Source organism: Thermobia domestica, chromosome 14, assembly GCF_964235325.1.
Source record: "Thermobia domestica chromosome 14, izTheDome1.hap1.1, whole genome shotgun sequence".
Lineage (NCBI taxonomy): Eukaryota > Metazoa > Arthropoda > Insecta > Zygentoma > Lepismatidae > Thermobia > Thermobia domestica.
The window spans coordinates 132,804,069-132,818,650 of NC_137467.1; the positions used below are offsets into that span (position 1 = coordinate 132,804,069).

Sequence of the window (14,582 nt, forward strand, 5' to 3'; positions counted from 1 at the left end):
GGTAGTAGAAATGGAATACCTTAGTATGAGTCAGGGAATACGTACAAGGTCAACAATAATAGAAGGAAAGAATACAAATAATAGAAGTCCAAAACAAATATGGTAAACAGGTGAGAACAGAAAATAAAGTTACGAAAGAAAGAAACAGAAGAAAACAATACAGAAATGTAGATAGTAAAATAATAAGAATGTGTAAAATAAAAGAGAAGGCGAAGATATAAAGGGATTAGTCAAGAAAAAAGATGTAGAGGATAAGTATAAAGAAATGATACAAAAAGATGATGGATGGAAGTCGGAAGAATTAAAGCAAACCGTTGAGACAGGTGAAAAAGAGAGTCAGAGAGAAAAGGAATGCGTACAAGTTTACTTTTGGCGCACCACTAGAAACAATTGTTAACACTTATAATTCTTTTACTAATTTCCTTCTTATTATCCCCTAAAAGGTTTCCCTTGGCGACATGAAAATGTCTCACTTGGCATAGATAAAATACAGGGATGAATAATTAAATATTATAGTGCAAAAACTCAAACCAACCTGCCTTAGGTGGCCATTAAAACACGAATGCTATCCACTCGGGTCAGAGAAGAATAAAGCTGGTGGGTCCGTACGCTAGCGCGGGAGTGCGTCCGAAAGGAACAAGTCTGTCAGCAGTCGGGGATATGTGCGCAAGCCAAGATGAAAAGGAATGGGTTTTGTCAATGGTACGAATTTCAATAGCACTTGTAATTTTTTTCCAGTAACGTTGCACTTGAACATATAAAATACAGGTTTTTTTAAATTGTGCAAAAATATGCTGCCAGTGGAAAATAACATCTAATAGTGCCACCTTTTATATACACTCACTTATTATATTCGGCGTAAATCACTTGTGATCATTTTATACTAGAACACTACACTTGTAAACCTATAATACAGAGTATTACTTTGTATTTCATTCTGTCGCCATTTGTTTTTTATAAACATGCCTATCCATGCAAAGAATTGAATTTTACATGTAAATAGTTCAAAGTGTCGTGCGCCAAAGCTACACCTGCACATAAAAATGAGATACAGGTGAAGACGGGGATTAAGAGGGAAAGAAGCTGCAAAAAGGAGTGAAAAGGGAGAAATTTTTGTATGATGGTTATTAGTAGCGAAAAATACATTAATGAAGTGCCATCTGACAAAGTAGAAGAAGAGAAGAAAACGGAAAAAAAGTTCTGATATAAAACAGTTGAATATTTGTTGTTTGTAGTTGAAAGATAAAGTGTTGAATGTTTGTTGATTTCGGCTCCTATTGCCTATTATTTCGTGTGCTTGAGGGAACTCAAACTATGTTTTCGAATATCGTAGCTTTTGATATGTTAATAGTATTGAGTGAAGTCGGGAGAATTATCGCGAGGCTGCGCGGCTATATGATCAACGGTTTCTCAATCGTGCTGGGCAGTCGAGGAAAGAGTTTCGTCTTGCACTTGGTGTGCAGAGGACTGGGCATGTCCCTTCTCAACACAAAAGACGTCAGCAGATCAGGCGCCGTGTTTAGGATAAACGGTCTCCCGGCATCCTTGCTGCAGTCCATGTGGTTCCCCAAATCTCGAAAACACGATTCGCCAGGGATGCTGCGATAAGCAACATGACGGTTTGGAGGATTCTGCTCAACAACGTGCTCCATTTTGACCATGTTCATCTCAATCAGGAACTCCGAGAGCAAGATTTACATATCCGTCTAGTTTTGTCAGTGGATGAGTGCCAGGAAACCCATGTTACCACCGGGACATTCTGTGGACGGATGTAGCAACCTTCAAGAGTAATGGAGATGTCAGCATACACAACGCACACTACTGGTCCAGTTTGAATCCTTTTTTTTTTTTTTGAAGTGTCTACGTGCACTACGAACAGAAAAAATGCCTGTGTCGGTGGACTGATAGTAGCAATTCAACTTCAAATAACAGACGTAAATCCCAAACCGCAGAATTCAACGATAAGTGTTTCCCGTTAAAGTTGTTTCTATTTCAATAATACTTCCAAAGAAATCGAAATTGATACCAATTTCCATTTGAAATTTTGGAGTTGACCACCGTGGATGTATCCCCGCTACGCCAATTGATATAGAAGCATCACCATTGATTCTTCACGTACGATTTGGTCATTCAGTTTTTTGTTGTTTGAAGTGTCTGCGTGTACTACGAACAGAGGAAAATGACAGAGATGGCAATTGGTCTGAAGGGGCAATTCAACAAATAACATAAGTAGATACCAAACCGTAGAATATGACGAAAAGTGTTTCCCGTAAAAGTTGTTTCTTTATCAGTAATACTTTCAAAGAAGTCGAAATTGATACCAGTTTCCATTAAAAAATTTTGGAGTTAATCCCTTTGATGCATTCCCGCTACGCCACTGGATATGGGAGTATCACCATTTTATTCTTCAGATACGATTTAGTCATTCATTTTCTGTTTGAAGTGTCTCCGTGCACTATGAACAGAAAAATGAGTTTACCGGGTTGTCTGATAGTAGCAATACAACAAATAATAGACGTAGATCCGAAACCGTAGAATTTAACGAAAAGTGTTTCCCGTAAAAGTTAATTCTTTTTCAATATTACTTCTAAAAAAACGAAATTGATACCATTTTCCATTAAAAATTTTGGTGTTGACCCCCTTGGTGTATTCCCGCTACGCCACTGGATATGGAAGTATCACCATTTGATTCTTCATGTACCATTTAGTCATTCAGTTTTTGTTTCCAGCGTCTACGTGCACTAGAAGCTGAGAAAAATGTCTAAGACTGGTGGTCTGATACACCCTCTTCCCCTCCCTACATTGGACCGTCAAACTAATATGATAAAAGTCATCCCAGGTCTGAACTTCATCCATGTTGAAAATTTGAATGAGATCGGTTTGGTGATTCCAAAGTTATGAGGTTTTACTAGTATATACACGCTTCGCTGGGTGAAATGAAAATTTAAATGCACAATTCCGTGTCTCATGTGTTCTGTACCCGTGAAATATGCTGTTTTCGTTTTTAATGGCATCGAATTAAACGGCATCGGAAAGATTATTGATCACTTCGGCGATCCCGAATACCACGTATTCGACGCTAATATTAATCATTTTCGATCATTTCATTATCTCCCAAGCTACGGGGCAGAGTTTGGTTTCAAACGGGATCGGAAGTGTCATTCTTCATCTCAGCGACCCTAAAAACTACGGATCACACACTAGTGTCGGATAATTTTGAACATTTACATATATATATATATCCCACTCCTCTTCTTTCATGTTGTGCGGCACGGCATTGGATGTGCTACCGGTCATCTCAGTGACCCAGGAAACTATGGATTCGACACTAATATGGGTTATTTTTTATTTCCCTCTCCCCCTCTCAGAAGACGCGCGGCTGAATTTGGAATTAACACCATACGAAGTGTCAATGTTCATCTCGGCGATTCCAGAAACTATAGATTCAACACTAATTTCGAATCATTATATCCCCCTCCCCCTTGTTGCGGCCTATGTCATCGGAAGTATCACTGTCCATCTGAGCGACCCCAAAAATGTGGATTGAGCACTAATATCTGTCATTTTCGACCATTTTTAAACGTTTTACTCCCCCTCAACCAAGTTGAAGGTTTGAATCTGAATTTAAACGGGATCGAAAGTATCACTGCTCATCTAAGCGACCCAGAAAACTATAAATTCTACTGATAGTGGACACATTTGACCATTTTTAATATATCTCTTTCTCCCCCTTCTTCAACTTGTGGAGCTGATTTTGGATTTAAACTGGATCGGAAATGTCTCTGTTCATCATAATGATCCCGAAAACTATGGATTAGACACTAATATAGGTCATTTTCAATCATTATTATATACAACTCCTCCTCCCCTCAACCGTGCTGCGGCACACGGCGTCAAAATTGTCACTGTTAATCTCAGCAAATCCTAAAACTATGGATTCGACACTAATAATAGCCATTTCCGATCATTTTTAATGTTTATTCCCCTCCCCTACGTTGCAACTTCCCCCTCCTCAACTATCAGGGCTGAACTTGGATTGTTACAGCATCAGAAGTGTCACTGTTTCTCTCATCGATCCCAAAAACTATGGATTCAACACTAATATTGGTCATTTTGATCATTTTTAAATTTCTCCTCCTTCCCCCTCCCCTACGTTGCATCGTCAAAGTGAGTATCCGTAATCCCTGCCCGAAAACTCATGTATGTTGAAAATTTGATTGAGATCGGTCGGATGGTTCAAGAGTGATAAAGTCACAAAGGCAGTCATTTTTATTTTTTACATATATCTCCCCCTCCCTCTCCCCTATGGTGGCTCGTCATAGTGAAACGACAAAAAACACCCAAGGTCTGACCCTGATACATGTTGAAAATTTGATCGAGATTGGTTGGGTGGTTCAAAAGTTATTAGTTTTTATTCATACGATCCCCTCCTTTCCCTCTTCCCTAGGATCTACCGTTAAAGTGAAATTACAAAAATGTTTCCACATCCGAACCTTATGCATGTTGAAAATTTGATTGAGATTGGTCGGGTGATTCAAGAGTGATGAAGTCACAAAGACAGTCATTTTTATTTTTTTTACATATATCTCCCCCTCCCCCTCCTCTATACTGGCTCGTCATAGTGAAACGATAAAAAGCACCCAAGGCCCGACCCTCATACATGTTGAAAATTTGATCGAGATTGGTTGTGTGGTTCAAAAGTTATTAGTTTTATTAATTTTTATTCATGTCCCCCTCCCCACCCCCTTCCCTAGAATCTACCGTTAAAGTGAAATTACAAAAATATTTCCAGATCCGAATCTCATGTATGTTGAAACTCTGAATGAGATCGGTCGGATAGTTCAAGATTTATTAAGTTACAAAAATAGTCACTTTCAGTATTATATAAATTGATTTTTATATACCTCCCCCTCCTTCTCCTCTCATACGTTGCTCAGTCAATTTAAAATTATAGAAAAAATCCCAGGCCTAAACCTCATCTATGTTGAAAATTTGATCAAGATCGGTTGAGTGGTTCGGGAGTTATTAAGTTTTATTTATTTTTATACCCATTCTCCCTCCCCCCTCACTTTTACCATCCAAGTGAATAGCCTAAAACCAGCCCGGCCTTGAACCTCATCCATGTTACAAATTTGATCGAGATCGATCAAGCGATTCAGCAGATTTAAAGTCATAAACATAGTGATTTTCAATTTTATATATATAGATATATTTTTATACACACACGTCTCCCTCCCCTCTCCCTCTCCTCAGCTCTAGTAAAAAAAGCATTTTAGGCATAGGGTTATTTTTACGTAATATTCATATCCGAGTTCTTACTGTGAAAAATTCCTTGCTATAGTTGCTATTTTTCTTTAACGTTTCAACAAATACTTGATTGGCAACAATGGTGAACGCAGCCGTTGGGAGTTTGAATTGCTCTAGTTCCTGCTTGGAATACACACGTAGATGGCACTGCGTCGGAATACACACCGATCGAGAAACGAAATTTTTCAGTCTGAGCACACACTTTACACACACAAACCGGCTGTATCCGTATAAACGAGCGGAGTCAAAAGAACTCGCGGGGGGACCCCTATAATGGTCCTGCACGCGTTAAAAGTAAAAAACTTTTCGAGCAACCACTAAAAAATGCTGCCGATCGACCTACAAAGATTGGCGGGTTCACCAGCGCACACACACACACACACACACACACACACACACAGGCTGTCTCGAAAGTCAAGAAGTAAGTTCTGTTGGTATTATTACAATTACAAATATCAATATCCAAAAGTGCCTCAAGTTCTTTTTTCACTTAGATATACTCATCTGAGGTAAGTAAATAGAAACAAATGAAAAAGGAAGAAAAATGGTAGCCTTGAAAATAAAACTTAGACAAATTCACCAGTGTCCATAAGATGTTATCTACAATGCACTGAGAAGAATGGGGCGGTATGTCAGAGTGAATCATGGTTGGTCAGTGGATCAGAATGGATCACTGGTGGAGTGGGTCTCAGTGGGTTACTTCGTGGCAACCCACGAGCCCCTGAGTCACTCAAAAATCTTGCCCTACTCCATCTCAAGTTGGTAATAATATGTTCTCTTGGGGCACTGAGTTGATTACGAAACAAAGAAAAATATTTCTCTATATATGTTATCAATTTCGTTCTACGACAATAAACGTTCAAACAGAAAATGTTTAAATTGAACCATTTTCCGTTTGAACATAGGTTTAACGAAGAAGATAGTGTCTACTCTTGGAACGCAAAATCGACTGAAGAAAGCTACTTTTTACCGTTTTTGCTCTATGCACATGAGTATTAAAACCGCAAGTAATAGAAAATTTGAACCACTTACAGTTTCGGTAGAATGTTACGGTTGCAAAAAACTGCATCTCGTTATCTGTTACTATTTGTTTCTATGACGATAAACGTTGAAACCACAAAAGGGTTAATTTAAACCACTTTCGGTTTGAAGGTTTATGGAATAGCTAGGTAGATGCAATAGACTGAATCAATTCCAGAAAACAGAAACTTGATATCTTCTACTGCTTTCTCTCTATTGAAATCAGTATTGAAATAGGCAGAAATAGTAAACTTAAACCACTTCCGGTTTTAGTAGAGTGTTGTGGATAGTCATAGTATGTTGTCTTGAGACGCTGCGTTGAAATGTTGCAGAAAACCGCTTCTCACTACCTATTACAGTTTTCTTTCTATGGTGATAAATGTTAAGGATTGAGTATAGCCCGCTCCCCCCAGTGATTTTTAACAAATCATAGTGATTTTAACGATTCATACTAGCTCATAATGAATCGGAATCGCATGTTATAAAGATTTAAGATGTAAATCTTGTGTTAAGGAAGCTTTAGTATAAGTAGTAGTAGTAGTAGTAGCGGTAGTAGTAGTAGTAGTAGTAGCAATAGTAGTAGTAGTAGTGGTAGTTAGTAGCAATAGTAGTAGGAATGGGTTAGAAGCCCCGCAGGGGTTGGTTGGGTTCTGTTCTCGATATAAATAGTAGTAGTAGTAGTAGTAGTAGTAGAAGTAGTAGTAGTAGTAGTAATGACTCTTCCAGTTTTGGTGACAAAGAACTGGGGGGAGCGGGCTATACACAAGCCAATGTTAAAATCGGAAATGGTTAAGAGGGTTAATGGAGGAGACGGAACCTATTTTTGGGAAGCTAAAACGATCGCAAGAAACCGCTTCTTGATACCTTTTACAGTTTTTGCTCTATGGAAATCAATACTGAAAGCGGAAGTAATAAATAATTTGAGTCACTTCCGGTTTTGGTAGTGTTGTGGATAGTCATTATTCCACCACCACTGCAATGCGCTTAAGAATATCCAAATAAAATTTAGTTGTTGTTTATATGAAAATCATTTGTAGCATTATACACCAGCTTTTCATCTAACACCTTATATTCTTGTTTTTATGAATTCCAACCTTTACCTAGGACTAAAACTGTTTTCGCGGTAACCAAATCAATATCATGACAACGGTTAAATAAACATTTCTACCTACCTACCTATCAACCAAACTAACTCTATGGCCTATGGAACCCGGAGGTTCAACAGAAGCTCTCCACTGACTTCTATCCTTAGCTAACTGCATTCAGTTTTTACTTTGTATTGCAATCTCTGCGAGATCCATCTTAATATTGTCCTCCCATCTGCGCCTAGGTCTTCCTAATGGTCGTTTTCCGAATGGTCTTCCAGTCAAGACTTTGAAAGCGTTTCTACTTTCTTCCATTCTAGTTACATGACCTGCCCATCTAAGCCTCCTAGACTTGACGAGCCTAACAATGTTGGGTAAACCGTATAAATTCTGTAGTTCCTCGTTATGAAGTTTCCGCCATTCCGCATTCCCGTTCCTCTTCGGTCCGAATATTCGTCTCAGGATCTTGTTCTGAAATACTTTCAGTCTATGTTCTTTCCTCAGAGTAAGCGACTATGTTTCGCAACCATACAGAACAACAGGCATGATTATCATTTTATATATTTTAAGCTTCAAATTCCTCGACAGAATTTGCGACGACAAGAGATTTTGAACCGAATAGTAACACGGATTCCCTGCTTTTAGGTCGATATCTGAATATGATTTTCCTCTGTTAATATTGATCCTAAATATTTGAAACTATCCACTTTATCAAACGTATTATTTAATATTTTAACGCCTCCACAATTTGCTGTATTACGTCCCGACACACTTCCATGTATGTAGTTTTCTCTTCATTTACTTCTAAACTCATGTCCCTGCGAGCGTTTAATAAGATCTCTGCATTTCTTTCTATTGTTCTCCTATCATCCCCTATTAAATTCACATCATCAGCATATGCCATAACCTGGTGTATACCGTTCAACTCTAGGCCCTGGTTTCTATCTTTGTTTTTCCTTATAGGGTATTCCAGAACAAAGTTAAATAATAATGGTGACAACGCATCTCCTTGTTTCAGGCCATTTTCGACGTGAAAGCTCGTGGACAAAAAATTTCCTACTCGGACTTTACTTTGGGATTCATTTAAACATATCTTAATTAATCTAATTAGCTTTTTCGATATTCCAAGTTCTGTAAGAACGTTGTATAATGTTTCTCTCCTAACTGAGTCGTACGCCTTTCTAAAATCAATAAATAGTTGATGTGCCGGGGTATCGTATTCGCACTTATTTTCGAGTATTTGGCGAATGGTAAATATTTGGTCGATAGTTGATCGATTTCGTCTAAATCCGCACTGATAATCTCCAATAATTTCATCTGCGTATCGGGTTAATCTTGCTAATAGAATATTCGAAAGGATTTTATAGGATGTTGACAGAAGAGAAATGCCTTGATAATTATTACAATCAGCTTTGTCGCCTTTCTTGTGGCAATGTGGAATTGGAACAATGATTGATTCTTTCCACTCTTGTGGCAATTCTTCCTTGTTCCAGATAAGGAGAATGAATTTGTGTATCTACCTAACAACTGTAAATAAAATTACAAAATCAACATTTTTATGACGTTAAATATTACATTTTCCTCTTTTTCTTCTACTATGTAGCTAGTGCAAATTAATACAGCATTTCTGCCCTAAATGGTAAATAAAGAAACAACATACTATGTAAATACATGTTATCATTATATCGTGATATCTAGTCTTGACACACTGATTCATTTACCAAAAAGCTTCTCGCTAGTTGTCACAGTTTTCGTTCTATGGCGATAAAAGTTGAAACTGGAAATAGCTAATTTTATTCACTTCCAATTTGAAAAATAAAATGAAATCTTTGAGTTTTACGTCCCACGATTATGCCGGTGAGGCTAAAGGAGACGGTGATGATGAGTAATGAATGAAAATGGTGGAATGAAGAAAGTGGGAGGAAACGGGAGAACCCCGAGGAAACCTACGCACACGGTTGTTGTCCACCACAAGGTTCACTTAGCGGGGACCGCGATCGAACCCGGGACCCCAAGCACCAGAGGTAAACGCTCTACCACTGAGCCACCGCGGCCCCCACTTCCAATTTGAATAAAGGGTTAACGGAGGAGATGGGACCTATTTTCGGAGCGCTGAATTCATTGCTGGAAAAAGACATCTCAATATTTCCTGTTGTTTGTGTTTTGCCATCTGTCTACAGACAGACGGACGGACATAGCCGGCCGTTCTACAACACTTCCGACGTTTATGTACAGCATAGTTTAGAAGTCTAAAAGATAACGATTAACGATAAATAACTTCAAAATTAATTATTTAAAATTAATATTAACAATTTTCTCTATAATGCAATGAGAACAGTTGTGAATGGCAAAGTAAAATTTAATGAATAAAATTAGGAGCAATTAACAGATTATTATGAAGAATTACTGTTTTCAAATAAAACTCATAAATAACAAAAATAAAAGTAAAATAGTCAGAAAATTGAAAAAAATATCAATAAAATAACGCATTTTTAAATATATTTTTTATGTATCTGCTTCTATAAGGAACGTGTAAATTAACCCGTTAAAAATTAACTATTAAATTAATCCGTTAAAAAGTGACAATTAGATTAATCCATTAAAATTTTGTTAATTTTTAATTTGATCAATACTATTAAATTTGCAAGATTTGATTATTAATTGCTTACCGTTAAATAAGTTGTAACATTTACAAAATGAATCCTTATTATTTCTCGAAAACCATGTGAAATGGATATTCTGCAAGAATTCTTAGTTGCTTATCTCAAAGCTACGGGTCTCTTGTGAAATAAGCCACAAAGAAGTCTTGCAGGATATCCATTTCACATGGTTTTCGACAAAAAGTATGGATTAATTATTTTTAATGTTACAATTTTTCTAAACGGTTACCAATTAACAATTATATCCTACAAAATTTGATTAAATTAAAAACTAACGAAATTTTTAACGGATTATTTAAATCGTTCGTTTTCTAACGGATCAATTTACAAACCGGAATATTAGTTTCAAGTTGTTCCACTAATTTGATAAGCATAATATACAGGGTGGTCCAAAAGTAGGTATACACCCATGCATTGATCTAGTATAACATTCTAGTTTATGGGTTTATTTGCTTCGGCTGTTCCGAGCTTAAGATGTAAGTAAAAACACATTAAGAACAAATAATAAAGAAACTAAGTCTATCTTATGGATAACAGTAAGAAATGATATAAAATGCAATGAGCTAATCAGTACGGTACGGTACGGTACCTTTGAGCCACCCTGTATACAAAATTTATAATGGTCTTATCGAAGTCACATAATGTACTCACTATTAGCTATTTGAAATTACAACTTCTAAGACTTAAAAGAATACGAATTTTCACCCTTTATTTCATATTTATTAAATAATATTTATTTCAATTACATATTTAAAGTGTCAAGAAAAGCGTTAGCAAGTTTAGTACTGCACGGTATCCAATATCGGTATGAAGTATAAAATTAAATGTTGATTACCGTGCATAAGTACAACATGTAGCGTAAAACGTAGTCATTCAAGTAAATAAAATAAAGAAACTAAATACCTATTAATTATCAGGATTAGATTTGACTAATGCTAAAATATACGAGCATACGAGAAAAGAGAAATGTTATTACATATGTTATTACGTATAAAAAGAGAAATTTATTCAAAAATTTAAAACGTAATGCAAAGCAATAAAAATTCATCACAGCCCTATTTACTTGGGTTCTGTTTGTCTATTATTTTAAAAAAAAATACTATGGAAATTACTTCTGCTTTGCGCTATTTGTATACAACACGTTTGTTGTTTTTACTCCGTAAGTTGGTATTCTGAATGAGATGTTATTAATTATGTATTGACTGTATATTACTACTACTACTACTACAACTACTACTACTACTACTATTACTACTACTACTACTACTACTACTATTACTACTATTACTACTACTACTACTACTACTACTACTATTACTACTATTATTATTATTACTACTACTACTACTACTACTACTATTACTACTACTACTACTACTACTACTACTACTATTACTACTACTACTACTACTACTATTACTACTATTACTACTACTACTACTACTACTACTACTACTATTACTGCTATTATTATTATTATTACTACTACTACTACTACTACTACTATTACTACTACTACTACTACTACTATTACTACTACTACTACTACTATTACTACTATTACTACTACTACTACTACTACTACTACCACTACTACTATACTATTACTACTACTACTACTATTACTACTACTATACTATTACTACTACTACTACTACTACTATTACTACTACTACTACTATTACTATTACTACTACTACTATTACTACTACTACTACTACTACTAGTATTAATAATAATAATAATAATAATAATAATAATAATAATAATAATAATAATAATAATAATAATAATAATAATAATAATAATAAAGTACATCATAACAAGCACAATAATCACAGTAATCACAGTAATAAGCAAAGACAAGGGAGGGATACTGTACATCTAATGAATATCACAAAACCAAACACAACAAACTGGCGAAAAGTACATAGAGAAACCAGTTGAGAATGCACCAAGAGCATTGCCAGAACGAACTTAAAAATAATTATTTTTTGTTATTAACTTCCACAGACTTTATACCAATTGCTCTATGTACTTTGTTATTATACTCATTAAACAATTCTTGTAATATATCTATCCATTTATTATTTCCTTGAGTACTAAATTTTTTACCATATGTTTTGTTTAAGAGTTACGTTAAAACGTTCTACGATATGTTGTTTTACGAAGACACATGCTCAAAATTGAAAAATTCACAAAATATAATCTTTCTATGACTTACGGTTCCCGAGATATGGCTCCTTAAATTTCCCGAAATCGGAAGTTTTTTGATCAATGTCTCGAGAACGGTAAAAGTGACGCGAAAAATTCCATCACTTTTTGAGATAGTTTTTGATGCTCTAACGAATGAAGGGATCAAAATTGAAAATAAATAAATAAATAAATAAATAAATAAATAAATAACAGACATACACATACGCACACAGACACAGAGAATTCAACAAAGATCTCTTAAAGTTCGTTGAAAATAGAAAAATACAAGGAACTAGCCCAAAACATAAAAGTACAATCGAAGACTAAAAATGTGAAAATAATACCAGTAGTAAAATCGGATACCCGAGTGGTCCACAAGATGTTGAAAAATACACTTGTAACAATTTGCAATTCAAGAAAAAATCGCAAAGAAAATGCAAAAGAATTTAATATTGGACACAGGGAGAATTGTAAGAAAATTCCTGCTTACCCCAGAGTGAAGTTGGGTGACCGGATATATCACTTGCTCAAATGAGTGGAGAAAATAATAATAATAATAATAATAATAATAATAATAATAATAATAATAATAATAATAATAATAATAATAATAATAATAATAATAATAATAATAATAAAGATAGTAGCCTATATATCATACGCGATCGATAAGTTCGATGTTGATGAGACGGCATGGTGCTACACCTTGATGAGCTTAGTAGGCATGAAATATTATGGTGTGCGGTCCGTTGGTTCTTATTGTCATTTAATCTATTTTAATCTACAACGTAATTGTGAGGTGTTTATATATATATATATATATATATATATATATATATATATATATATATATATATATATATATATATATATATATATATATATATATATATATATATATATATATACTTTTCCTATTTCATTTGAAACAGGAAGATGGTCACCATATGAAAAGCTATGAATGTATGAAAGAACAAATGTATACAATCGGTATGGATTTTTAAGGGGAAAAAATGCATTTGTGCCAATATCTAGTGTATTTTCGCGCTAAATTTTATCTTTGCTTACGTCGTTTTTTCTCTGTTCTCGTCAGACGCCACGGAACAGTTTCCCCCTTTGCCAGTCTATTTCTGGTGAGCGACGGCTGGTGGTGTTACTCTCGGTTTGTGAGCGACGACAAATCATGTAATCATTTGCTTCACCCGCATCCATCCGGCTGTATACATTGGTAAGTACTCTGTTAAATAATACTGCTATTTGCTCCAACTTTACTGAACTTTCCACTAAACATTTTGTTATTGATTGTTTTTGTTATGAGCGTAGTGTTAAACTATAAGGTTTACTAATAAGAAGGCCAGAACTTTACAATGAGATAGAATTAACACTAAAAGGTATACGATATACATAAACTGTGAAAACCAATCAATGGCATTATATTTGTTAACGATAAGGTCGTTAAAATGCCTTTCTCTGCTTCGATGGTGGAATGGATTACTCTGGACTTCCTACATGGAAAATTCCCGGACGCATTTTGTCGAGAAATGGTGATGTGAACTTGCCGCCCAGATCATGTGATCTCTACCTCTGGATTATTATCTATGAGATTATCTGAAGTTTCACGTCGATAGAAAATAAGCTACAAGCAATTCTACAACTACAAGGAAACCTTGAACGTACAATTGCGAATTTACCGCGCAATACACTGAGAAAAAAAAATTGTAGGTGGCGTACTTAAAAAGATAGGTTACATGCGTAATTCCTGTAGTTTTTGGACTTAACGTACAGCAGACGTACAACTGAAAACGCATGTTTTATAATACTTTCTGTATAAGTGTTCCATCTATACGTACTTTCTGTATGAAACAATGTAGGCGGTCAGGATCTCACATACAAATGGACGTATATAACATATAGCTGACGAAGGTAACATAAGTATATGCATGTGATATACGGAAAACTGTTAGATGTCAGACATCCTGCAACGGCATGATGTAACATCTAAGGGCAGTGCCTATGTTGTATACGGATAACGTATGCTCCGTACTGATTTCTATAGTAAGCAAGAGGACACCGTATATTTGTACAATATACCGCTGTCCGGGGAACGGATTTTTCTCTGTGTATGTGTGGGAAACCCGGGTTCATTTCCCGGCGGGAGCTCATGTGGTTCGGATTCCACGTTAATCAGTAGATCCCGTCTCATATAGTCTCGCTGCAGAAAGGGACGTTAAACTCAAAATCAACTAAACTCTTGTTAATTCGAACTTGTATAAGTCGAACCAAAGTTTATTCCTTTAGAAAATCGGATTGAAAA

The 14,582-nt window shown here is 35.5% G+C and overlaps 1 protein-coding gene across 3 annotated transcripts in view; it reads left to right on the forward strand.

The window, feature by feature from the left end:
• Positions 1-14,582, forward strand: part of LOC145670323 (uncharacterized) — a 152,146-nt gene that overhangs the window by 64,779 nt on the left and 72,785 nt on the right. The window contains exon 2 of one of the 3 annotated variants that reach the window (XM_081738839.1): positions 13,362-13,496. The exons of the other annotated variants lie outside the window; for them this stretch is intronic. The gene's annotated coding sequence lies outside the window, so the exon portion shown is untranslated. The remainder of the gene's footprint in view (positions 1-13,361; positions 13,497-14,582) is intronic. 3 annotated transcript variants of the gene reach the window in all.